Here is a 27,865-nt window from a genome sequence, read left to right on the forward strand (position 1 = left end):
GGACAGCTAGGTAGCATGATGACTATGGTCATTAGTGTGATGCATGTGTTTTGTACTGCGACAGGACTCCACAGCCACACATACTTTAATTGATTTTACTGCTCATGCTGGACCCCGACTGGGCCTTTTAACATGGAATACACCTGAGAATGCACTGGGCTGTAGGCACAATTTAGAGGTGATTACACTAAATTACCATATTAACATGACAGTTGTGTTATCATCCCCATTATAGTTTGGTATAAAACATGGCCATCATTTTGCAGGAGGCTGTACTACAAGAGAAACATAAAATACATAAAAAAGTGGATTTCTGTGTTTACTAACATATAATGAAGTGACACCAGACAGGATTGCTGGCAATGCACACCTTTATAGCAGTGACTTGCCCATGGTGCATGGCAGCTGCACACCCATCACACAATAACATTTGGTTGTGCTAGCACTGCACTGCCATGACACGGGTCTGCCAGGATGATAGAGAGCTTTTAGTGAAGGGGACCAGGGAGCAAGCAGGACAGCTAACTGACCTGTTGACCAGTGTTGAAGAAGGGCAGAGGAAGAAGGTGGGCTGAGCCTTATCATGCCCTTAATCTGTCTCTTCTGTTAGCATATATAAACTAAGTACTATTCATGACTATATTAATGATATGATAATCATTAAGTTTCTGTACTGTTTAAAGAAGGTGGACAAAATGTGTTCCACATCCCTCCAAGAAACTGCTAGGGCAATCATGAACTGAGATTTTTTTATGCTTTCCCGTCAGTGTGCAAAAGTATCATGTAGCTTACAATGATTAATGAGTGGTGCAGTTAATGTTAATTAACAACAGTTAATGTTGTTGCCTCACAACAAGAGGTTTTCTGGTTTGATTCTTGGCTTGGATGTCTTCTGTGTGGAGTCTGCATGTCTTCCCCATGTTTGTATGGGTTCCCTCTGGGTATTCCAGTTTCCTCCCACATTCCAAAGGCATGCATCTGAAATATTTCTCCCCAGGTCTGTGCTGAAAATAGGTTCTGTCCTAGCTGGACTTTCCCCGGTCAACAAATGTTAAATAAATTAAATCTGGGGTTAAGTATTTTTCATCCTTAGGGGTTCTACATCGTTACATTTAGTAGCATTTCTCAGATGCAGAAATCCCTACAAGTGAATTGGCCAAATTATTTTCTGATGCATTCAAGGTGCAAGCTGCAGTTAACACTTGTGTGTTATTTTATGATATATGCTAGTATAATGCCTAAAGGTTGCTTGTAACCATTTTATTCATTTTTTAAATGATCTTTTATTCATATTTCAAAATTCATAGGGATGTTTGAATGACTGAATTACATAACCTATTTCTATGAATGTGAAAGGAACAGAGTTAAAAAATTATATATTTATTCGTTGACTGAGTAAGCAAGATGGTATAAAAAACATTTTCCACCATTTTCCAGGCCAAAGGCAAAAATTACAATATTGCATAAAGCAAAAGCTCAGTTCATGTAATCATGGAGATATCAAAAGGAATGAAATGCTTACATAAGGATAAAATTCATAAGAAGCAACACTAAATTCACAACAAAATACAAATAAAAACAACACAAACAATAATTATAGCATGTTGACACTAGTACACATTGATGGTTACTACAAGATAAACCACAGTCACGTTAATAGTTCTTAAACAATTCATTGTTAGATGGTGCTATATTGCCGAAACAGAGATGTTTCAGTAGTCATTGTATGCTTCATGTTATTTCATCAATTAACAAAGCAAGCCTTGTTTTCCTGGCTCTATAAAACTTGTGCTTCATGGTAATTTTATTACAGGATGCTACCACATCTCATCGATACAGCATTTCACTGTTTTTCTTTCTTAAATGAATCAAGTCATAATGTGCATTTGGTATTGGTATAAAGCTCTGATATTCATTTATGGTTGTCTTATTTCTTGTTTTAGCCTCTCTTTGCAGTTTGAATCATGAGGCAATGTGAAGTACAATTTCTTTCTTTCTTTGTGATGCTATATGTCTTCTATAGGGTACAAGCAGAAACTGCTATAGAAGGAAGTATTTCTGCTTGCCTGCAGGACTTGCTGGTATGTATGGTGGTGTTGATAGATGTGATGCAGTGGTCTCCCTTTCTCCTTTATATACACTCAATTGTCAAGAGTCTAAGGGAGGATTTTGTGGTCATTTACCAACTGTTCAAAGCTCAATATTCCAGCAGCCAAATTAATGTTAGTCATCTGTATCACAAGATTTCTGCACTGTCACCATGCAAATTACTAACTTGTATCTTCTACCTGTACCTTCTACTTGTAAAATGTTTGGCCATCTACACAATCTCAATGTATGTACTACTTGTATTTCTATTTTTCTGTTATTGATCATTTATATTGGTTACTATACTGTACTGCTTTCACTGCTTATAATAGTTTGCACATTTACAGTCTATAATTGGAGCTTTTCTCCCCAGGCCTCCGCTGAAAACATGTTCTTTCTGAGTCAGTTGGACCATCCTGGTAAACAAATGTAAAATAAAATAAATAAATAACTGACACATCTGACAGCAGGTTCCAAAACTTAGTGCCACTGAGTGAAGGGGATTTACTGATGCATTGGAGACTGCTGTATGTCTAAGGGATCTAACTAAGAGGTATAGAGGCAGCATGGACATGTCCTAGTGAACATTGTTAGATATAGTATTCTTGTCAGTCATGGGTTAAACATTTATTACTGGAATTTAAAAAACAAAGTAAATATTAAATACCATGGGCTATCTCACAACACTCGATTCCCCAGATTTCTGTCATATGCTCTATTTTCATATTATATTTTAAGGACGTCTTTGAGTGAATTGCTGATCTTCTAAACTGTACTTAGATGCCCATTTGTCTTGTAAGTGTGATGCATGAATGAGTGAATGAACAAAAGTTAAGAACCTGGTCCTTAAGGAGAAGGAAAGTCATCTTGCTTTGCTAAGAGACCAACAGTACTAGTCCGTTCACTCTGGACACACCACATGTATGCATATATATTTTTAACCAGATTTTGGCAAGTTCTTGTTGAGTCTGTGTTAATGGCAGTATGGTTATACACGGGTGCTGGACTGAGGATGCTGTTTCTGGATATAACTTGGACTTTTGATTTCAGATTTCTGATTCTGTGGCATATACTCAGCAAGTTTTAGATTTTGTTGAGGAATTTTGTGTCTATGTCTTGTAAAGCATGTCTAGGTGTTCATCAAGATTCCAAGGTACATGGATTCTTTGACAATGCCAGAGGCTCTGTCATATGGGGATTTAATGGAGTTGTATGTACAGTAAGTACCATAATCATCAAAGTGCCAATTAACACAGTACAACATTTAAGGTTTAGATTTATTTACAGCTGATTAAAGAAAGTGACAACACCTACCAAGTCTCAGGTTAAGGCATGACTAATGAGTGCACTGGAATGATCAGACCTACAGATTAAATTAACTTTTTATTTGTTAAGTAGATGCACCCACTAGTCAAAATGTCCCCTCTTCGAGGCAACTTAGGAACACCCTCTGGTTAAGTGGCTTAATCCAAGTCACCCAGGAGGCTAATGGAGGTAAAAGGAATCCAACCCTGTATCTCAGACTCCGGGAAACAGTTCGCATATAGCTAAGGTCTTTAATGCCATGCACTAACTGCCAGATTGTTGGGTTATCTGCATAAATCAAAGAGTGATTTTCAGATAGGCAAATTGAAATTGTACTGACAGATGCAGTAAATACCAGTGATGCTAACATTGACCCCACAGGGACACTGTACTAGAATGGATTATGTAACTGATTGACATACATAGGCTTTAAAAGTTCTGTGATGCACATTGTGGGTATACCACTTTGCTCATCATGGCCCAATCTATGCAAAATAAATTTTGGTGTGAGGCTTTGATATGAGATTAAATCAAAGCATTTAGACAAATTAGCAATGACAATGCCAGAGACAACTATAAGTTCTATGTTTTTTGCACACACTTGTGATTCAGAGCAATGAAGCAATGGTGCTATGTCCTTTCGGAATCTATGCTGATTCTTCTAGGAATCTACAATTGTTATGGATTTTTTTTATGTGACTGGACATAGCCTTTCCTATATCTTTTGAAAGACAAAATGAGAGAGGATTACCTGAAATATCTGTTTTTCTAAATGTTTCAGGTATAGGGAGCATAGTCATAATGGGAGACAGTCTGACATGTAAGATTCAGTGTATAACATGGTTCATGTTTAGGTAGCAATGTCACAGTGGAGGTGTTACAATGTGTCTGGGAAGCAAGATGTGGGAGGGGGTTACTAAGTGAATAGTGTTTTCCCCCTTAGAGATGTAATATATTTATTTTCTCATTCTGGTCATGATCATGTTTACTAACAGAGGATGCTCAAGGCTTATGCTGGTGCTGAGAAGCTGATAATGAATTAACCTTTTCCTTTAGAGTAAAGAATGTAACTCTAGAAAAAGATATGATACAGGTTACAGTTTAACAGTGGCATGATATTTAATATATTTAATCATGTTTCATTAAGGAAAAAAAATCCCATTTTAACCAAATTGATTGTAAAATCATGTAGATTCCTATACAAGAGAAGTTAAGTTTCTTTTATTTAAGGAAACCTATTCCCCAAACCACCTATGCCCCCCAGTGCTGCATCTTTCCCTTTTAACGGAGTAAAATGACTCTCTCAATGTAAATAATTAAGCTAATTTTCTGTACAGGGCATCATTGTCTTACCTCATTCCATATAAGTCAGTCATAGGGCCTATCTGCCTTTGAATATGACCAGATTCCCATTGATTTGGATTATCTGCTGTTGTACCTTATATACCTTAGTTGACATTAATGTCACTGTTTCAAACACAAGTGAAAAATACCCTAGTAATCAGTCACTAATAATAATAATCCTGTTAACAGTTTATGGCATAGACTTGTAACAGTTGTGAAGTTATGACTATGCACAGAATAACAAGGTCAACAAAAATCAAACACATCACTGAGATAGACCTAAGCCACAGTGAAGTATATAGTGCTGCTGTAACCACAAAAGCCTTGTTGGAGGGGGGAGTGTTATACTAAAATGGATGCAATCGGCAGCATGAAGATGTCATAATTAAAATGTTTGTGTTTTCAGTTTAGCAATGTTTTACACTGTCTTGAAGGAAGTCTGTCAACGATAATTCAATGTGCCATTTGAAATCTTACTTTCCTTTAATGCTATATATAGCTCAGATACTAGAGATCACCTTGTATTCATTTTTTTTTCTTTTTGAGTGTGAAGTAGAACTTTCTGCTTTGAAATACTAAAACATTTTTCCTTCTTTATGATAGTAAACATTAATGCAATGTATTAATCAGGTCACATGACATAGGTTAATTCCTTATCCGTCATTTAGGTGTTCTTGCCTTGTTTTGTACAAAATAGCTTGATCTTCCCTTATGGCAGCACATTAGTGACATGCTTATATAGCTCCAGGTAGCACATGTCATCGCCATGAGTGAACTTGACATGCCCGACACATTTAGTACTGTGCAGATCTGTGACAGCGCTGAATGAAAGCTTTTTATTGGCAAGGTAAGTAAAAACATATAAACCTCAACAGCTGTCAAAGATGTAAATGTTGATTTTGTTTCACTCTGGCCCTCCCTTTTTATGAATTGAAAAGTAAAATTGAAACCTTTCCAAAAATAACATGTTTGACCTTGCAAGAAACAAAAGCAAGTGAAGTTATTTATTTTTTAGTTGTAGGTTATACTTAACAAAAGTGTTGATTACCTTGGACAACCAGCCTAACAACCTTCAGAAATCTTGAATTTATATTACGAAATGCAGATGATATTTAGCAGGCAGTTCCTTACTTGCCACGAATGTAAATGTATGAAAGCATATACTTAAGGATTTATTGATGAAAAGATGAGCTTGAGTAAAAGCATTACTTTATACATATTAGGTGGAGTTTAAGATTGGTAGGACAGGCTGAGGAATGCATGTCTGTCTGTTAGATAAATAAATATGTGCTCTTTTGTTGTAAGACAAAGACTAACAATTACCATTTGCTTTGAAGGAAAAACAGAATTTAGCAAAGTCCAAAAACAGTATTTCTGACACTTTTCTTGGAACATACTGTTTTTTAAGCAATAAAAATATTACTCTCTGTATGCATCTGTGAATTGTGATCTTGAAGTGTAAACCAAATAAATAAATAAATACAATTGAAATGAATATCAGCAGTGGTGGGGTTTGAGCTCAGAGCAGATGGCCACCTGATTTAAAGCTTTCTCTACAGCAATAGTCAAAAAGGAGAAAAAGCAGAGGAAATGCAAACAGTAATATTTTGAGGCTCTAATCTGTTCAAGGAATGTGTAATAGTAATACAGGAACATAATAAAATAAAACAACTGTAAAGAGTCTTGTAATAGAAGTGTTTCAGACTTAGCCAATGACAGACACATCCTAAAAAAAATTAAGAACCGAGGGTAGGTCATTTGGCACCTGGAGAAGTTCTCCAAATTGGTGTTTCCACAAGCAACTTGTTTTAGTTAATTACCACACATTGAGCACCTGAGCACTTATACTGTGAGAGGAAATGTAGTATTGGTTCAGAAAACAATGACAGTACTTCATTCCCTCACCATCAGTATCTACAGATCATGCCCCCTGACCAGTTGCTCCTAGGACAGCTATACCCTTCACCTCACTTTAGTTATGACTCTGAAAAAAATTGCTGATAATCAGTAGTTGACTGTCAGCTTGACATAAAAGGTTAAGGACATGGACTGCTTACAAACCCCACCCTGTAGTTTGTGTCTCCTTTTTCCTATGAGAAAGTTACCTAACCAGACACTGCTGTCAGATCACCCTGTGTTAAGTGATAACCAGAAAAAAAAAACATTAAATAGAGGACATTTATTTATTTACCAGGAAAATCTGAGTGGAACAGAAGCCATTTTCAGCAGAGGCCCGGTGAGAAAAGCTCCACAGAAATATAAACAAAATACAATAATGAGATAGTACAATAGTATGCATATAGTAAGATGCAGAATACACATCATTCAGTTAGTCTATACAAAAGAAGTATTCAACACTGTTTTATAGTAGATTCAAGTTCAAAAAAGAACATCACACAAGCATTTCAGTAAAGATCACTGCGAGAATACGGAAATTAGTACTGTATACATATTAAATAATAGTTATGAACAAATGAGATTTCTTATATATATATATATATATATATATATATATATATATATATATATATATATATATTTTTTTATGTAGGAGCCGTAATAACACTGAGGAGAGGGAGAAAATGAGTTAAGGTGTGGACAGTATGGTGAGAGAGATATAGATATCTTGTCAGTCAGTTTTGGCGCAGAGCCACATTTAGTGTAGAAGGAAGAATGACAAATAGATGTGAGAAGTTATGAACAGACTCGCTTCAAGGAGCAAAAGAAAAAGTGTAGAGAATGAAAATCCTATACTGGAAAAAAATCAGTTTTCTGCCAAACTGGTTAAGGAGAAGCAATACTAATCTGTTGGGAGAATGAGAGAGAATAAAAAGGATTTGGAGCAGTATTGTCAAATTCAGTTAAAAAATGCACCTAGCATCATAAATGACAGCAGTTTACAGATTGCTAGGATGCATGATCAGGTGGAAGGGTTCCTCATGTGTTCCTTATGTCATTTTCAAGGATATGCAACCAAACTGTGGATTTTAGATACTGAAAAACACATAAGAACAGTAACAATGTAGCATTGAAAAATTTGAACATTATAGATTAGTCTGCAGAACTATAGGCACAGCAGAATGCTCTGCTGGAAGAGCTACACTGCAAATGAGTCCAAAGAAAGACTGCCTTTCTGGATAACAGAAGAGTTGCTGGAGTGGGGCAAAGGGTCAGTTGATCAGGCTGCAAGGTATTAGGGGCAATATTTCAGTACTGGCTTTCATCTCTGTACCAGTATTTGTAATTGCTGGTATGGAAATAAAACTGGTTCTCTTGTTTCAGCACTTCACATGTTGTAGTTGAAGCAAGCAAGGAAGAAGGAAGGAGTACAGAATCAGAGACCAGACTTATTTTTGTTGTTAAGAATTCTGACATGCCAGCCTTGGAATTAGATGAGCCAGATATAGCTCTGCTTTGGACAATCTTGCACCAGTCCGAAGAAACCAGATGTAATATAGAGGCCAGATATTTCATCAAAAGGACAAGAGCCATAGGAGCTAGCAATCTGCACAGGGCTCAGTACAGCAGTAGGAGAAAATGCAATTCCAGGAGTGGAACTGGTTGGATGGCAATCAGTTTTTCTCTCCAATAAGCTGCAAGAGGGGAGAAAAGAAAGGAGATCTGAAGCAATTGATGACAAAGAGAAGCTATCAGATTTAGGAGATGGGCAAGAAGGATGAGATCCTAGAGCTAAAATAAATGAGAGCAAGGAACAAAAAAGTGCTCATGCTAAAGATTCTATGGGGTTATCATAACACACTACATAAATACTCATGCTAAAGATTATATGGGGTTATCATGACACACTACATAAATACTCATGCTAAAGATTCTATGGGGTTATCATGACACACTACATAAGTACTCATGCTAAAGATTCTATGGGGTTATCATGACACACTACATAAATACTAATGCTAAAGATTCTATGGGGTTATGACACAGTACATAAGTACTCATGCTAAAAGATTCTATGGGGTTATCATGACACACTACATAAATACTCATGTTAAAGATTCTATGGGGTTATCATAACACTACATAAATACTCATGCTAAAGATTCTATGGGGTTATCATGACACACTACATAAATACTCATGCTAAAGATTCTATGGGGTTATCATAACACACTACATAAGTACTCACGCTAAAGATTCTATGGGGTTATCATAACACACTACATAAATACTCATGCTAAAGATTCTATGGGGTTATCATAACAAACTACATAAATACTCATGCTAAAGATTCTATGGGGTTATCATGACACACTACATAAATATTAATGCTAAAGATTCTATGGGGTTATCATGACACACTACATAAGTACTCATGCTAAAGATTCTATGGGGTTATCATGACACACTACATAAATACTCATGCTAAAGATTCTATGGGGTTATCATAACACACTACATAAATACTCATGCTAAAGATTCTATAGGGTTATCATGACACACTACATAAATACTCATGCTAAAGATTCTATGGGGTTATCATAACACACTGCATAAATACTCATGCTAAAGATTCTATGGGGTTATCATGACACACTACATAAATACTCATGCTAAAGATTCTATGGGGTTATCATAACACACTACATAAATACTCATGCTAAAGATTCTATGGGGTTATCATGACCCAGTACATAAGTACTCATGCTAAAGATTCTATGGGGTTATCATGACACACTACATAAATACTCATGCTAAAGATTCTATGGGGTTATCATGACACACTACATAAATACTCATGCTAAAGATTCTATGGGGTTATCATGACACACTGCATAAATACTCATGCTAAAGATTCTATGGGGTTATCATGACACACTACATAAGTACTCATGCTAAAGATTCTATGGGGTTATCATGACACACTACATAAGTACTCATGCTAAAGATTCTATGGGGTTATCATGACACACTACATAAGTACTCATGCTAAAGATTCTATGGGGTTATCATGACACACTATATAAATACTAATGCTAAAAATTCTATGGGGTTATGACACAGTACATAAGTACTCATGCTAAAGATTCTATGGGGCTATCATTATCCAGTACATAAGTACTCATGTTAAAGATTCTATGGGGTTATCATAACACACTACATAAATACTCATGCTAAAGATTCTATGGGGTTATCATAACACACTACATAAGTACTCATGCTAAAGATTCTATGGGGCTATCATAACACACTACATAAATACTCATGCTAAAGATTCTATGGGGTTATCATAACACACTACATAAGTACTCATGCTAAAGATTCTATGGGGTTATCATGACACACTACATAAGTACTCATGCTAAAGATTCTATGGGGTTATCATGACACACTACATAAATACTCATGCTAAAGATTCTATGGGGTTATCATGACACACTACATAAATACTCATGCTAAAGATTCTATGGGGTTATCATGACACACTACATAAGTACTCATGCTAAAGATTCTATGGGGTTATCATGACACACTACATAAATACTAATGCTAAAGATTCTATGGGGTTATCATGACGCGGTACATATGTACTCATGCAAAAGATTCTATGGGGTTATCATGACCCAGTACATAAGTACTCATGCTAAGGATTCTATGGGGTTATCATGACACACTACATAAATACTCATGCTAAAGACTCTATGGGGTTATCATGACACACTACATAAATACTAATGCTAAAGATACTATGGGGTTATCATGACACACTACATAAGTACTCATGCTAAATATTTTATGGGGTTACCATGACCCAGTACATAAGTACTCATGCTAAAGATTCTATGGGGTTATCATGACACACTACATAAGTACTCATGCTAAAGATTCTATGGGGTTATCATGACACACTACATAAATACTAATGCTAAAGATTCTATGGGGTTATCATGACGCGGTACATATGTACTCATGCAAAAGATTCTATGGGGTTATCATGACCCAGTACATAAGTACTCATGCTAAGGATTCTATGGGGTTATCATGACACACTACATAAATACTCATGCTAAAGACTCTATGGGGTTATCATGACACACTACATAAATACTAATGCTAAAGATACTATGGGGTTATCATGACACACTACATAAGTACTCATGCTAAATATTTTATGGGGTTAACATGACCCAGTACATAAGTACTCATGCTAAAGATTCGATGGGGTTATCATAACACACTACATAAATACTCATGCTAAAGATTCTATGGGGTTATCATGACACACTACATAAATACTCATGCTAAAGATTCTATGGGGTTATCATGACACACTGCATAAATACTCATGCTAAAGATTCTATGGGGTTATAATGACACAGTACATAAGAACTCATGCTATAGATTTTATGGGGTTATCATGACACAGTACACAAGTACTCATGCTAAAGATTCTATGGGGTTATCATGACGCGGTACATATGTACTCATACAAAAGATTCTATGGGGTTATCATGACCCAGTACATAAGTACTCATGTTAAGGATTCTATGGGGTTATCATGACACACTACATAAATACTCATGCTAAAGATTCTATGGGGTTATCATGACACACAACATAAATACTCATGCTAAAGATTCTATGGGGTAATCATGACACAGTGCATAAGTACTCTTGCTAAAGATTCTATGGGGTAATCATGACACAGTACATAAGTACTCATGCTAAAGATTCTATGGGGTTATCATGAAGCATTAAATAAATACTCATGCTAAAGATTCTATGGGGTTATCATGACACAGTACATAAGTACTCAAGCTAAAGATCCTATGGGGTTATCATGACACAGTACATAAGTACTCATGCTAAAGATCCTATGGGGCTATCATGGCACAGTACATAAGTACCTCATGCTAAAGATCCTATGGGGTTATCATGACACAGTACATAAGTACTCATGCTAAAGATTCTACGGGGTTATCATGACACAGTACATAAGTACTCATGCTAAAGATCCTACGGGGTTATCATGACACAGTACATAAGTACTCATGCTAAAGATCCTATGGGGTTATCATGACACAGTACATAAGTACTCATGCTAAAGATCCTATGGGGCTATCGTGACATAGTACAAAAGCTGAAAGGCTCTAAAGGAAATAAGTATAAGGAGGAGGAACTGTAACAACATAAGATCTAGAAGAAAGGACTTGTGTATTGGTATTAAGTTTTTCAGGGACAAGAGGAGAAAAAAGTGACTAGAAGATGAAAAGAATCAGCTGGACATCTTGGAATGGATTAGTACAATGAAGAAACATTCAAAAATGGCAGAAGAGCCCAAGAAAAGAGAGTGTTGAATGGGGAGGATGGGCATGCAAGCTTTTTACACTTACAAACCTTTATTGTTAAAATTATTTGTGTTATATCCATCAAGTAATATTGCAAACTGAAATAATTACATTTTAATTCAGTTTAATTCAATTCAGTCATCTCTTAATAGCATACACAATTCTTTACCACCCTGAGGATATCCCCTTGCTTATAAATATTATTAAGCCATATAGCAACCTGAGATCCCTATGGTCAACCAACAAACTAATGGTCCAAACCCACAAAGCTAATAACTCTGCTGCTGAATCTCTGTTTGCCAACTTTGTTGGCAAAAACTGGAATTCATTGCCAAACTCTATAACCCTACACTCCTACAAAAGTCTTTAAAAAAAAAAACCTCAAACAGTATCTCAAAGTGAACTGGCTTTGCCCATGTACCAACCCTGATTAAGTTATAAATTGAAAGCATAATCTGTAAATATCGTAACATGCAACTATGTCACCAAGCTCTATATCCAATCTGATGTCTCTTGCTTTTAATTGTGTCTGTCCATGAGAATTGTGAGTCCCTACTAGGGAACACTACTAAACCATTGTACATAATCACTTTGTTTTATATTTTCTAATGTTATCTAACTTCTTTTGTAATCTATGTAAATTGGTCTATTTGGAACGTTTCTCCCCGGACCTCCGCTAAAAATGGACATATATCCAGTCGGACTATCCTGGTAAACAAATGTAAAATAAATAAATAATAATTTTTGAATAGATTGCAGTAAGAGTGTCTACAAAAACATCCCAAATTCATAAATTTATCTTTTACTTTGTAAAACTATATGTTGTGTTATTATCTGACAATTGCATTATATAACCCCACAACTGATATCTTGTGCTCCTATCAAGCAGCATTCAAAGTACCATATTCTTCTGTATTTGACTATTTTACAGTTTTAGCAATTTAATTTACTGTAAAAAGTTAATTAGTGCTGTACATTGGAAAACACATTTTTCCATGCTAACTTTAATTAATTCACTATGCCCTGGAATAACTTTTTTTTTATATATAACTAAGAAAGATCTATGCTGCTGTTATCACATAAGATATATGAATTTTGCATTAATTTATAGGCCTGTAATCAAGAATGTCACCAAAATAAATTTCAAACTTGTATTTAATATATTCTGAGATTCATTAAAGTCCTCACTACACATTCTAATTACCCAACACATATAATAGCACAACACAGGTAAAATGTAATTTAGAGACAGGTATGGCCACTATGAGAAAGACTCACTATTGGTTCTTTACCATACAGTGGATATAAAAAGTTTACACACCCCTGTTAAAATGCCAGGTTTTTCTGATATAAAAAAATTAGATCACAATAAATCATTTCAGAACTTTTCCCACCTTTAATATGACCTATAATCTGTACAGTTCAATTGAAAAACAAACAAGTCTGTTAGGGGAAAAAAATCTAAAAAATAAAAAACGTACAATAAGCTGGTTGCATAAGTGTGAACACCCTTACGCTATTACTTTGTTGTGTGTGCACACCCTTAAAATAATACTTTGTTGAAGCACCTTTTGATTTAATTACAGCATTCAGTCTTCTTGGGTAGGAGTCTAGCAGTATGGTACATCTTGACTTGGAAATATTTGCCCCCTCTTCTTTGCAAAAGCGTTCAAAATCTGTCAGATTGCAAGGGCATTTTTTGTGCACAGCCCTCTTCAGGTCACCCCACAGATTTTCTATTGGATTTAGGTCTGTGCTCTGGCTGGACCATTCCAAAACTTTAATTTTCTTCTGGTGAAGCCATTATTTTGTTGATTTGGATGTATGCTTGGGGTCATTGCCATGTTGAAAGGTGAAATTCCTTTTCATCTTTAGCTTTCTAGCAGATGCCTGAAGGTTTTGGGCCAAAAGTGACTGGTATTTGGAACTGTTCATAATTCCCCTCCACATTCACTAAAGCCCCAATCCCAGCTGAAGAAAAGCAACCCCAAAGCATGATATTGCCACCACTATGCTTCACTGCGGAGATGGTGTTATTTTCGTAATGCAAACTGTTGTTTTTGCACCTTTTGGAATTGTGGCCAAAAAGTTCAACCTTGGTCTCATAAGACCGTAACACATTTGCCCTCATGCTTTTGGAAGACTTGATGTATTGTTTTACAAGTTTTAGCTGGAACTGGATGTTTTTCTGTGTAAGAAAAGGCTTTCATCTTGCAACCCTACCCCATAGTCCAGACATATGGAGAATACAGGAGATTATTGTCTCATGCAGTACAGAATCAGTGCTTGCCAGAAATTCCTGCAGCTCCCTCAGTGTTGCTGTAATTCTCCTGGCAGCCTCCCTGACCTGTTTTCATCTTGTCTTTTCATCAGTTTTGGAGGGATGTCCAGTTTTTTGCAACGTCACTGTTGCCCCATAATTTCCCCACTTTTTGATGACTGTCTTCGCTGTGTTCCATGGCATATCCAATGCTGTGGAAATTTTTTGTACCCTTCTCCTGACTGATACCTTTCAACAATGAGATCCCTTTGACGCTTTGTAAGCTCTCTGGGAACCATGACTTTTGCTGTAGCAGACAACTGAGTAAATGTCAGGAAAATCCTACTAGGACAGCTGAACTTCATTTGGGGTTAATCAGATTCTCTTTAATTGATGGCAGGTGTGTACCCAAAAGACTGAATGTTGTAATTAAATCAAAAGGTGCTTCAAAAAAGTATTAGTTTAAGGGTGTGCACACACAACAAAGTATTAGTTTAAGGGTGTGCACACTTATGCAACTAGTGTATTGTACATTTTTTATATTTTTTCCCCTAACAGATTTGTTTGTTTTGCAATTGAATTGTACAGGTTATAGGTCACATTAATGGTGGGAATAGTTTTGAAAAGATTTATTGTGGTCTCGTATTTTATATAATAAAAACCTGGCATTTTAACAGGGGTTTGTGAACTTGTTATATCCACTGTATCACTGAGTTGAACTGTGAACCGTCAGACTTGGCTAGTGCTCTCCCTAGCAGTTCATTCATAATGACAACAAAGACATCCCCATTAGACTCACACACAGACACTCACCAACATATTCAAACACCCATACATACACACACACACATTCAGGCACCTCTGCACACAAACACACACAGACATACACACACATTCAGGCACCCCTGCACACACACACACACACACACACACACAGCCATGCAGTGACAAACACACCCGCATGCGTGCACACAGACACAAACACACAAACACACACACACACATAAACACACACACACACACACACACACACACACACACACACACACACACACACACACACACACACACTTTCAGACATTCTCGCACACAATCCCACATCCATTCACCAGCAAGCAAATCCCACATCACTCACATTCACAGAAGTAACCCATTCACACACACACACACATATTCTAATATACACACACACACACACACACACACACACACACACACACACACACACACACACACACACACACACACACACACACACACATATTCTGGCACCTCTGCACACACACACACACACACACACACACACACACACACACACACACACACACACACACACTCAGGCAGCCATGCAGTGACAAACACACCCACATGCATGCACACACACACACACACACACACACACACACACACACACACACACACACACACACACACACACACACACACACACACACACACACACACACACACACACACACACACACACACACACACACACACACACATGCAGCCATGCAGTGATAAACACATCCACATGCACACACACACACACACACACACACACACACACACACACACACACTTCCAGACATTCTCCCACACAATCCCAAATCCATTCTCCAGCAAACAAATCCCACATCACTCACATTCACAGAAGAAACCCATTCACTCACACACATATTCCAGTACACACATACACTTGTACACACACACATACATATTCAGGCACCTCAGCACACAAACACACACACAGACATACACACACACACACACACACACACACACACACACACATGCAGCCATGCAGTGACAAACACATCCACATGCACACACACACACACACACACACACACACACACACACACACACACACACACACACACACACACACTTCCAGACATTCTCACACACAATCCAAAATCCAGTCACCAGCAAACAAATCCTACATCACTCACATTCACAGAAGTAACCCATTCACTCCACACATATTCCAGTACACACACACTTGCACACACACACATACATATTCAGCCACCTCAGCACACACACACACACACACACACACACACACACATGCAAATACACACTTCCAGACATTCTCGCACACAACCCCACATCCATTCACCAGCAAACAAATCCCACATCTCTCACATTCACAGAAGTAACTCATTCACACACACACATATTCTAATATACACACACACACACACACACACACACACACACACACACACACACACACACACACACACACACACATATATTCAGGCACCCCTCCACACACACACACACACACACACACACACACACACACACACACACACACACACACACACACACACACACACACACACACTCACACACACACACACACACACACACACACACACACACACACACATGTAGCCATGCAGTGACAAACACATCCACATGCACACACACACACACACACATACACACACACACACACACACACACACACACACACAAACACACACACTCACGCACACACACTTCCAGACATTCTCACACACAATCCCAAATCCATTCAGCAGCAAACAAATCCTACATCACTCACATTCACAGAAGTAACCCATTCACTCCACACATATTCCAGTACACACACACTTGCACACACACACATACATATTCAGCCACCTCAGCACACACACACACACACACACACACACACACACACACACACACACACACACATGCAAATACACACTTCCAGACATTCTCGCACACAATCCCACATCCATTTACCAGCAAGCAAATCCCACATCACTCACATTCATAGAAGTAACCCATTCATTCATGCACATTTTCCAATACACACACACACACACACACACACACACACACACACACACACACACACACACACACACACACACACACACACACACATATATTCAGGCACCCCTCCACACACACACACACACACACACACACTCACACACACACACACACACACACACACACACACACACACACACACACACACACACACACGCACATACATACACAAACACATTAATGAAGCCACATTCATGCCCCTACAGATACTCACATTCACACAGATGCACACACATACACATATATACATTAACAAACCCCACCCCCATATCTCTGCTGAATTTACCTGCACTCTGAGTACTCCCATATGAGTTAATGGGTGACCACAGTGATTTTACAGCAGTCACTTTCTTCCCAGATTAATATTTTACTTGGTTGAATGATTCTCTGAAATCTGGAGCAACGGACATTTCTGTGGGACAGATCATGGCTAATTAATACTAGTCACTCCTCCACACTGTTACATTAACATGGGGCTTCACCTCTGAAACCATTCTTCATGAGGCTACACTCGCAAAAGGAAAACCTCAGTGGCAGAACAGGTCTCTGAATGAGAAAGGCTTAGCATCATGCAGAAACTTTCAGAACTAAGGCTTCAGCATCTCACTAACGTTTTCTGAATCCTAGGCTTAGATTTTTCTTAGGAATCTGTTTTTAAACACTCATATATTTGCTTTGCTTTGTAATTAATTAGATATCATGAATAAAATATAGCATAATTAATTCTGATTTTGTCTGATTCTTCATTTCCTCAAAAATTCAATTACCTTTTTTAAGTGATTCAAGTAGGATTTACCTAGTCTTCTATTTCTGGTACATAATTATGTAGATACAATAGATCATACCTTATTATTATTTTATATATCATCATCTAAGTTTGCTGCCAGGATTTAATCCTTTCAACAGTGATTATTTTGTCTAATGTTTTCTTTAATCTGTCCCCTTCAGCCGACCAGATCAGTTTAATCCATTTTGGCACAAACTGTATTCTTATTAATAAGAAATTAAGGCAACTGGGCAGTGATAAGCAGACCTGTTCCTCCGGTGATCTATGAGTAATTGATTATATTTGTGTTAAAAAAGCTTTACATAGCAGAAGAAGACAAAAGAAAAGATTCTAGAATAGAAGAAATAGTCAGAGGTGAAGGCGGACTATATGGTGAATGAGAATTAACTGAGGGGCCAGAGGAAGTTGAGCTATTCTTCAATGATAAAGATAGCTGTGCTTTGGTTTAAATTGACAGAACAGTGAATAGTGAGTTCAGATATAAACTAACTACTTGCAAGTCAAGATATAGAGCACAACATGGCAGAAGTCATGAACTCTTATGCAGGGACTTCTAAGTAAATACAAAAAGACAGTCAGGATTTACAATGATAAATATTAATTTGTGGTTAAATTAGGAGATTCTTCAGCAAAGGCAAAAAAGAGCAATCCTAAAAAAGGTTCAAATTATGGAACAATTTAATTTGTTTCATTTACTACCAAGGTAATATTAAAGATTCTCAAAGATAGACTACAGCAGTATATGCAGACTCCCCATCCGCATAAAACAAAGTTCACCCCTTTCAATTTTCAAGTGCAACTTAGATCTGTGGATCGGAAACAAAAAATTTATCCCAGGGCTGTCCCATGTACAACTAATGTAGAGATGCAGTGCCTAAATGCTTTATCCCATACATGGTTCCCTCCAAATTATCTAAGGTATGATCCTATTATCCTCATTAGGGTAAGATATAATTATCAACTATGGAATGGGTAAGGCTAATCTATAACCAAATTGATAAGTTATTTTGAGCACAAAAATAGATATTGGCTAGGCTTAAAATGGCCTTCAAGGGAAGCTAGCCTGGTGCTTACCTATGAACCAAAAACTGCCAGATACAAAGGTGTCTTTTAGAAGGAAGAGAGACATCTGAGATCAAATTGCTACTGCTGATTAATGGAGAACACAAGGGAGTTCTAGAATAATATTTACTTCTACTACTTTATAGACAACTCTAAAGCTTTTGACTCTATGAACCATAACAAACTCTGCAAATGTTCAGAGAAGTTGCAATACCTGGTCTCCTTATTTGCCTCCTTAGTAATCTTCATGCAGAGCAAATATGGAATAACTTACTGGTTCAAGACATAGGAGTAAAGCAAGGCTGTATAGTGTTAGCCTACATATATAATTTATATGCTGAATATACAGTATAAAATGCTGAGTAAGACAAATCAGATGATTGCATCAAAATTACTTGCAGAAATATTAACAACCTCACATATGCAGTTGATACCCCGGAAACAGCTGAAAGTGGCAAATAATTGAAGAGCCTGTTGATTAAGATGAAAGTAGAAGGTACAAAAGCTGGTTTGTTGTTCAGCATCATAATCTAAAACCTGGTATGTTGTTCATCATGTGAAGATATGTGAAGGCTGCCAGCCTAGCTAGATAGAATTTTGTAGCTAATTCTCTCATTAGTAAATATTAATGTAAGCCACAGGCTTGTTCTCTTAAATGTGAAAAGACTGTAGTAGATGTTGAACTGAAAAAATGTAACAAGAGTGCACTCTGCTGTAAGAAAGCTGATAAGTCAAGCATTTCATGACTATCTTTGATCTCAGGGCTTGGAGTTGAGATGTCTGGATGAAGGAATTCTGGCTATTGTTTTGAGACCAGAGTTTATTGTTAGAATTTGCATGTATAATTTCTTTTATTGCTCTGGCTTCCTGACCAGCTGCAAGATCAAAAGGACTATTAACCTCTAGGTTTCTGTTAGCCTAGGGGCCATAAAGAAATGATGTAATCTGAAATGAATCAGTGGTACTGTGTTATCAATTTAAGAACAGAAAGAATGAGGGAATTTAACATTTCTCTTGAGAACATCCAACTCACCAGCACTCTGCCTGTGTTCTATATGTAAGTTTATTTTAGAACTGTATTTTCTCTTGGCTATAGCTAGGAATTAGGAAGATTAGATTATTTTTTTCTGTACTGATGTCAGAAGTTTTGTACTGTATTATTTTAAGTATTTCTCTGGGTTCCCCTTCATATGACGGAAACTATAAAAGTCTGAAACTTCAAAAGCCTGAAAACAAAAGCCTGAAAAGTAAAAAAAAAGCCTGAAACTCAAAAGTGTGAAAACACAAAAAATACATATACTGACTTTGAACAACAGAAACCATATTAATTTCCGCTAAGTATAAGATGGGGGCAAGACCCCCTGCACCCCCCCATGTGGGAGGCTGCTCCCCCTCACACCCCCTGCTACTTAAATATACCAACTCCGAGATTGCACTTAGTGTAATGAAGTGCAATCCTGGGGTTGATATATTTAAGTAGCAGGGGGTGTGGGGTTGCAGGGGGCTTGCCCCACTGCTTATACCTAGTAGAAAATAATATGGTTTCTGTTGTTTAAAGTGAGTATATGTATTTTCTGTGTTTTCAGGCTTTTGACTTTTCAGGCTTTTGTTTTCAGGCGTATGTTAATTCAGTCTTATGAAGGGGAAGCTTTCTCTGTGATCTTTGAAGTCTTGACTAGCACTGTGTAGTAAGACGTATTGTCTTGTGTTTTTATTATTTATTATGAACTATTTTTAAACCCTTCAACTACGGCTGTTTTGTGTAGAGATAATTTAAGCACTAAGAGTAGATTGCATGTATTTAGTGATATTGTACAAAGCCACTTCAATAGCCTTGCTGTACAGTCACACTTGCCATTTGGATAATAATATTGCAGAGTATAATTGGACACCCTTTCATAAGGGCCTTTTAGTAGCTGATAAATATTAGTGGGTGTTGGCAAGTGGTACTTCGGTATAATCTGGGTAAAAGGGGCACAGCTGGAGAACCTCAAAAGTGTGAAAACACAAAACATTGTGTGCTTGTATATAACTCTTACCTCAAAGTGTGTGTGTTTGTGTGTGTCAGCTACTTGGGCAGGGACACAAAGCACTGGTTGGACAGAGAGGGTGCTGGAGGTTTTAGCATTCCCACTACACTGAGATCTGGATCCTATAGCTGTGCCAGTGGGGAGTCTTATTGGGGACCTGGAAAGAAACGGAGAAGCTAGCCCCAGACTGATTGTGATCTCTGTGTGCTCTTAAGGGAAATTGTACTTTACTGTGTTTGTATTTATTATGCTTTTTCTATATGGACGCCCCTCACTGGTGTTAGTGGAGAGGATTGTGGCTCCTTGATTGCTGGGCCAGTGCACGGGTGTCGCGTATTAATTGTTTGGCAGTGGTGGGATATCCACACCACATATTAATTGGTTGGCAAATATTAATTGGCTTGTAGTGATGTGGGTAGTGTGAATTCCTGGAGCTTGTGTACAGTGATAACTGAAAGTATTTTATACTCTAAATCAACCACACAGTGAATGCTCAGAGTTCAGATCACAATTCATTTATTCCTTTTGTTAGCTGGATTAGTCAGGGAGAGCAGGCAAGCATGTCAGCAGAGGGGTATGGAAAGCTGACAAGGAGCCAACTGACTGAGATGTGCCAGGCTAGGAGACTGGTGCATGGAAACCTGACTCTGACTAAGGCAGACATGATTGCAGCTTTAGTTACAGCTGCATCAGAAAACAGCAACCAGGAGGACGATCAGACTGGCAGTAGAGATGTGCCACACTCACAGAATGGATGGCTTAACCTTCCTTTAGAGGACTTAAAATCCATCTGGAGCTATAGAGATTTGAGTTGGAGGACAGGCATTTGGAAATAGAACCATCTGAGAGACTGAGGTGTCTACTGGTGGGTACTGATGTTCCCTTGGACAGAGTGACTGCAAGGGCAGCTGTAAGTAGTAGTACCCAGGCTGACAGTGAGTCACCACTGTCAGAGGATGCCAGACTTCCTGTGGAAGCAGAGCTGGAAATGGTTACAAAGAGAGAGTTGTGACAGACTATGCTCTCAGACCCTACATTGCAAGGCCTGAGGAAGGTAGCTAGTGAGGCACCTGATTCTTAAGGGAAGGGGGCATCTGTATACTGGGGCAAAGGGTTACTGTATAGAGAGTGGACCCCTGAGGTAGGGCTAGGAGGTGAGAGGGTATAGCAGTTGGTAATGCCTAGAGCCTACTTTCTGGTACGTCTAGCCATAGCCCATGATATTCCCTGTGCAGGTCATATTGGCATAAAACGTATAAAGAGATGTATTATGCAGAACCTTTATTGGCCTGGAATTTCCAGAGATGTAACAGGGTACTGCAGGACCTGTGAGCAGTGCCAAAATGTAGGCAAGGCAGGAGACAAGGTGAGAGCTCCTTTGATGCCATTGCCTGTGATTGTGGGTAGCTATGGATATTGTGAGGCCTCTGCATACCCCAAGTTCCACAGGGAAAAAGTATATCCTATTGGTAGTGAGTTATGCTACACGATATCCTGAGGCAATGGCTCTGTCCTCCATTGAGGCAGAAAAGGTGGAAAATGCTCTGTTAGAGATTTTCAGTAGGGTAGGTTTCACAAAAGAAATACTGACTGACAGAGGTGCCAATTTCATGTCAGACCTGCTTACTTGTCTGTGGAAGAAGTGTGGGGTGAAGCACCTGAAGACCATCCCCTACCATCCCCAGACTAATGGTCTTGTTGAGAGGTTAAACTGCAATCAAGTCCATACTACGGGCATTTGCAGACCAGTTTAAGAGGGAGTGGGACAAATATTTGCCCCATCTGTTGTTTAATTACAGAGCAGTTCCCCAGGAATCCACAGGTTTTTTACCCTTTGAGTTGCTGTATGGGCATAGGGTGAAGGTACCTCTAGATTTTATTTGAGATGAGTGGGAAGGTGAGTGTGATTCTTACAAGGAGTCTGTTATTGCATATGTCCTAATCTGCCGACAAGGCTCATGGAACTCATGGGCTTGGCCCAGAAGAACCTGGCAGAAGCCCAACAACAGAAAAAGGTGTGGTATGACATGAATGCTCGATCTAGAGAGTATGCTTTGGGCCAGCAGGTAATGGTTGTCATTCCTGTCAGACACAACAAACTGCAAATAGCTTAGGAGGGACCCCACAAGGTAGTAAGAAAAGGAAGTGATGTTAACTACATGGTAGAACTGCTAGGTAGGATGCAGGAGCACAAATTGTACCATGGAAACCTTACCATGATAGAGAGGCCCTTGTGCTGAGCATTTGCAGTGCATTGCAGGAGGAATATGAGAGAGATCTGACGACTGATCTCCTCAGTGAGGCTTGGACTGACACCTCAGTGGAAGGGGTAGCAATATCCCAGCAGCTATCCCCTACCCAGGATTTAGAAATCCAAGCAGTGCTACAGGAGTTTGTGGACATGTTCACTGGGAGACCAGGGTGCACCTACCTGGTGCTGCACCAGGTGGACACAGTACCCTAAAGGCATATTAGGCAGGCCCCTTATAGGGTGCCTGAGAGAGTCAAACAGACTCTGCAGGAGGAGATACAGGAAATGTTGGAACTAGGGGTAATTCAAGAGTCTAACAGTCCCTGGGCCTCCCCAGTGGTGCTGGTGCCAAAGAAGGATGGCAGCACCAGGTTCTGTGTGGACTACAGGAAATTAAATAGTCACACAATGTCTGATGCTTACCCCATGCCTAGGACAGATGAGACCCTAGAGCAGCTGGGTGGGGTTAAGTATCTTACAACCATCGATCTTACCAAGGGTTACTAACAGGTACCATTGACTCCCAGTGCTAAGGAGAAGTCAGCCTTTGTGACTCCTTTTGGCTTGTATGAGTTCACAATGATGCCCTTTGGGATGGAAAATGCCACAGGGACTTTCCAGAGGCTGGTAGATCACATCCTAGCAGGAGAGTTTGCCCTTGCTTATCTAGATGATATTGCCATCTACAGCCATTCCCGGCAAGTGCGCCTTCAACATGTCAGGGAGGTGCTGGGTAGACTGCAGAGGGCAGGGTTGACCATTAAGCCCAGCAAATGTCAGGTAGGTATGGCAGAGGTCTCCTACCTGGGACATAGAGTGGGGAGTAGTAAAATCAGGCCATTACCTGCCAAAGTGGAAGCCATTCAGGTATGGCCTGCAGCTGTTACCAAAAAGCATGTGTGGGCATTCTTAGGGATAGCAGGGTACTACAGAACATTCATCCCCAATTATAGTACCATAGCTGCTCCCCTCACAGACCTGGCAAGGAAAAACAGGCCAGATAAGGTAGTGTGGACCCCCAGGATTGTGAACAGGTATTCCAGGAGCTTAAGGAAGCTTTAGGAGGACCCCCTGTGTTAGCCAGTCCAGATTACAGCAAATAATTTGTTATGCAGGTGGATGCTTCAAACCATGGGGTGGAGGTTGTACTTAGCCAGATTTCATTAGAGTGAGAAGAACACCTAGTGGTTTATCTCAGTCATAGGCTCCAACTCATGGAGGAATGCTATGCAGCTGTAGAAAAGGAATGTCTAGCCATAGTGTGGGCAATACAGAAACTTCAGCATTGTCTGTATGGAAGAAAATTCACTGTCGTGATAGATCACAATCCCCTAATATGGTTAAACAGAGCCAGACAGCAAAATGCCAAGTTGCTAAGATGGAGCCTAGGGTTGCAAGTATATGATATGTCAGTGCAGCACAGCAGTGGGAGTAGCAATGCCAGTGCAGATGGGCTCTCAAGACAGGGAAAGAGGTAAGGTATACTCAGATAGACCTAACCCTCTCAAGCAATGTTTCTCAAGGGTCAGTTGAAAAACTAGCTTAAGTTCTCCAGGGGAGATATATGTGAATATATGTAAAGGCTGCTAGCCTACCTAGATAGAATTTTGTAGATAATTCTGTCATTTGTAAATAACGTAAACCACAGGCTTGTTCTCTTAAATGTGAAAAGACTGTAGTGGATGTTGAACTGAAAAAAAATGTAACAACAGTGCTCTCTGCTGTAAGAAACCTGATAAGTCAAGCATTTTGTGACTATCTTTGATCTCAGGGCTTAGAGCCGAGATGGCTGGATAAAGGAATTCTGGCCATTGTTTTGAGACCAGAGTTTATTGCTAGAATTTGCATGTATAATTTCTTTTATTGCTCTGGCTTCCTGACCAGCTGCAAGATCTAAAGTGCTATTAACCTCTGAGTTTCTGTTAGCCTGAGAAACAGAAAGAAATGATGTAATCTGAAATGAATCAGTGGTACTGGGTTATCAATTTAAGGATAGAAGAATGAGGGCATTTAGCATTTGCCTTGAGAGAGGGTGGCCTAATGGTTAAGGTGTTTGCCTTACAAACACAAGGTGCAGGGTTTGAGTCTCACAAGGGATAATTGGCTAAGCTTAAAATGGCTCGCAAGGGCAGTTAGATTAGTACTAATCTATGAACCTATGAACATCCAACTCACCAGCCCTCTGCCTGTGTTCTATATGTAAGTTTATTTTAGAACTGTGTTTTTTCTTAGATATAGATAAGAACTAGGGAGATTCAAATATTTTTTTTTTCTGTACTGATGTCAGAACATTTCTACTGTATTATTTTAAGTATTTCTCTGTGATTTCTGAACTCTTGACTAGCACTGTGTAGTAAGAAGTATTGTCTTGTGTATTTATTATTTATTATTAAATATTTTTAAACCTTTCAACTGTGGCTGTTTTGTGTAGAGATACTTTAAGCTCTAAGAGTACATTGCATGTGTTTAGTGATATTGGGTGCTGGAGGTCTGTCCTTTCATTAGTTTTATACAAATCACTTCTTCATATTGTTTTTTATATCTTGTATTATAAATAATATCTAGTATTGTGTATATTACCTCCAAACATGTAGTTGTATTAGTGGAGCTTTTCTCCCCGGGACTCCGCTGTAAATGGACCTCCGTCCAGGCGGACTTTCCCGGTCAACAAATGTAAAATAAAAAATAATAAAATAAAATAAATATTGTACAAAGCCACTTCAATAGCCTTGCTGTTCAGTCACACTTATCATTTGGATAATAATATTGCACAGTATAATTGGACACCCTTTCATAATGGCCTTTTAGTAGCTGATAAATATTAGTGGGTGGTGGCAAGAGGTACTACTGTATAGTCTGGGTAAATGGGGCACAGTTGGGGAACCTGTGCCACCATTCCCCAGGAGTGTCTGTGTGGTTGTATATAACTCTTAACTCAAAGTGTGTCTGCATGTGTGTGTGTGTGTGTGTGTGTGTGTGTGTGTGTGTGTGTGTGTGTGTATGTGTGTGTGCGCGCATGTGTGTGTGTGTGTGTGTCAACTACTTGGGCAGGGACACAAAGCACTGGTTGGACAGAGAGGGTGCTGGAGGTCTTAGCTTGCCCATGAGGCTGAGATCTGGACCCTATAGCTGTGCCTGTGAGGAGACGTATTGGGGACCTGGAGAGAAAAGGAGAAACCAGCCCCAGACTGACTGTGATCTCTGTGTGCTCGTAAGGGAAATTGTACTTTACTGTGTGTGTATTTATTATCCTTTCCCTATATGGATGACCCTCACTGGAGTTAGTGGTGAGGATTGATGCTCCTATATAAAAATCCCACAACCTTTGTCGTCCTCCTTTTCAAGCATCCTAGTGATATGCTTATTTTACAGTTATGCCTTATCTTAAAAATCCACTTGTCTTTGCCTTTGTTGTTTAGATATTTAGTAAAATTTGACTGTTGGGCCAGTGTATGGGCATCAAACAGCATACAAATGCTGTCATCTAGTTCTATGAGTTCTTTGCAAATAAATGGGAAAGAATTTGAAGCAGTGACATATTTTATTTTCCTGGGCTCAAAGATCTTTACATATGGTGATTCTAGCTGTGAAGCTAAACCATGCTTGCTTTTTGGAAGGAAAGCTATAGCAAATCTGAATAATATTAGGATCAAGTACATTGCTTGCCAACAAAGTTAAATATAGTCAAAGGTACAGTATGTTTTTTTTTTTTTATTACTTACGGCTGTGAAACCTGGATTAAGTAAAGCTATACAGCAGACAACTGATGCTTTTTAACACTGGTGTTGGAGAAAATGCTTTTGAGAATTTCATAGACTGCCAGAAGCTTTGATCAAGGCCTACTTCTAAAACTAAAACTCAAAATGCTTTAGCTGCATAATGCAGAGACAGTATTCACAAAAGAATGCAATGAGGGTGGAAAAAAGCAAACACAGATGAAGAAGAGGGAGTCAAAGGCTAAGGTGAATACATGACTTTATGGAAGTAATGAATATGAAATTGCAATAACTCAAAAAAGCTGTTTTTGACAGACAGGCCTAACAGTGTAAAAAGATTGAGATAAAAAATAATCAGATTTTACTAAATATCTAAACAACAAAGGCAAAGAGAAGTGGATTTTTAAGATAAGGCATACATGTAAAATAAGCATATCATTGGGATGCTTGAAAAGGAGGAAGACAAAGGTTGTAGGATTTTTATATAGGAAAAATTAGCAACTGGTATTGGCATACATGTGCTTCAGTTAGAAATTGAGACAACAGACATTTACACCAGCTGGACAGGTGTGCAATGAAACAAGTCACACACACACTGGTGAAATTTAAAAAATTATAAGATGAAGGATCAGTTCTTTGCTTTGGCTTCTAAAAAAAGTGTGTAAAATTGGTAATGGACTAGTATACTTTGATAATAATTGTCTTTCATTTAGCTATAAAACAGCACAATTGTAGTAGTTGTAAAAGAATGTCAGTTTAGTGAGTTGTAGTTCAGGTTGGTTTACCTGGTAGTATTTGGATTGTATTTTCCAAGTGGCTTTAAAACCTTTACAAACACATGGGGCACTAAACAGAC

Source organism: Protopterus annectens, chromosome 2.part0 (assembly GCF_019279795.1).
Source record: "Protopterus annectens isolate FY-2018-M chromosome 2.part0, PAN1.0, whole genome shotgun sequence".
Lineage (NCBI taxonomy): Eukaryota > Metazoa > Chordata > Ceratodontiformes > Protopteridae > Protopterus > Protopterus annectens.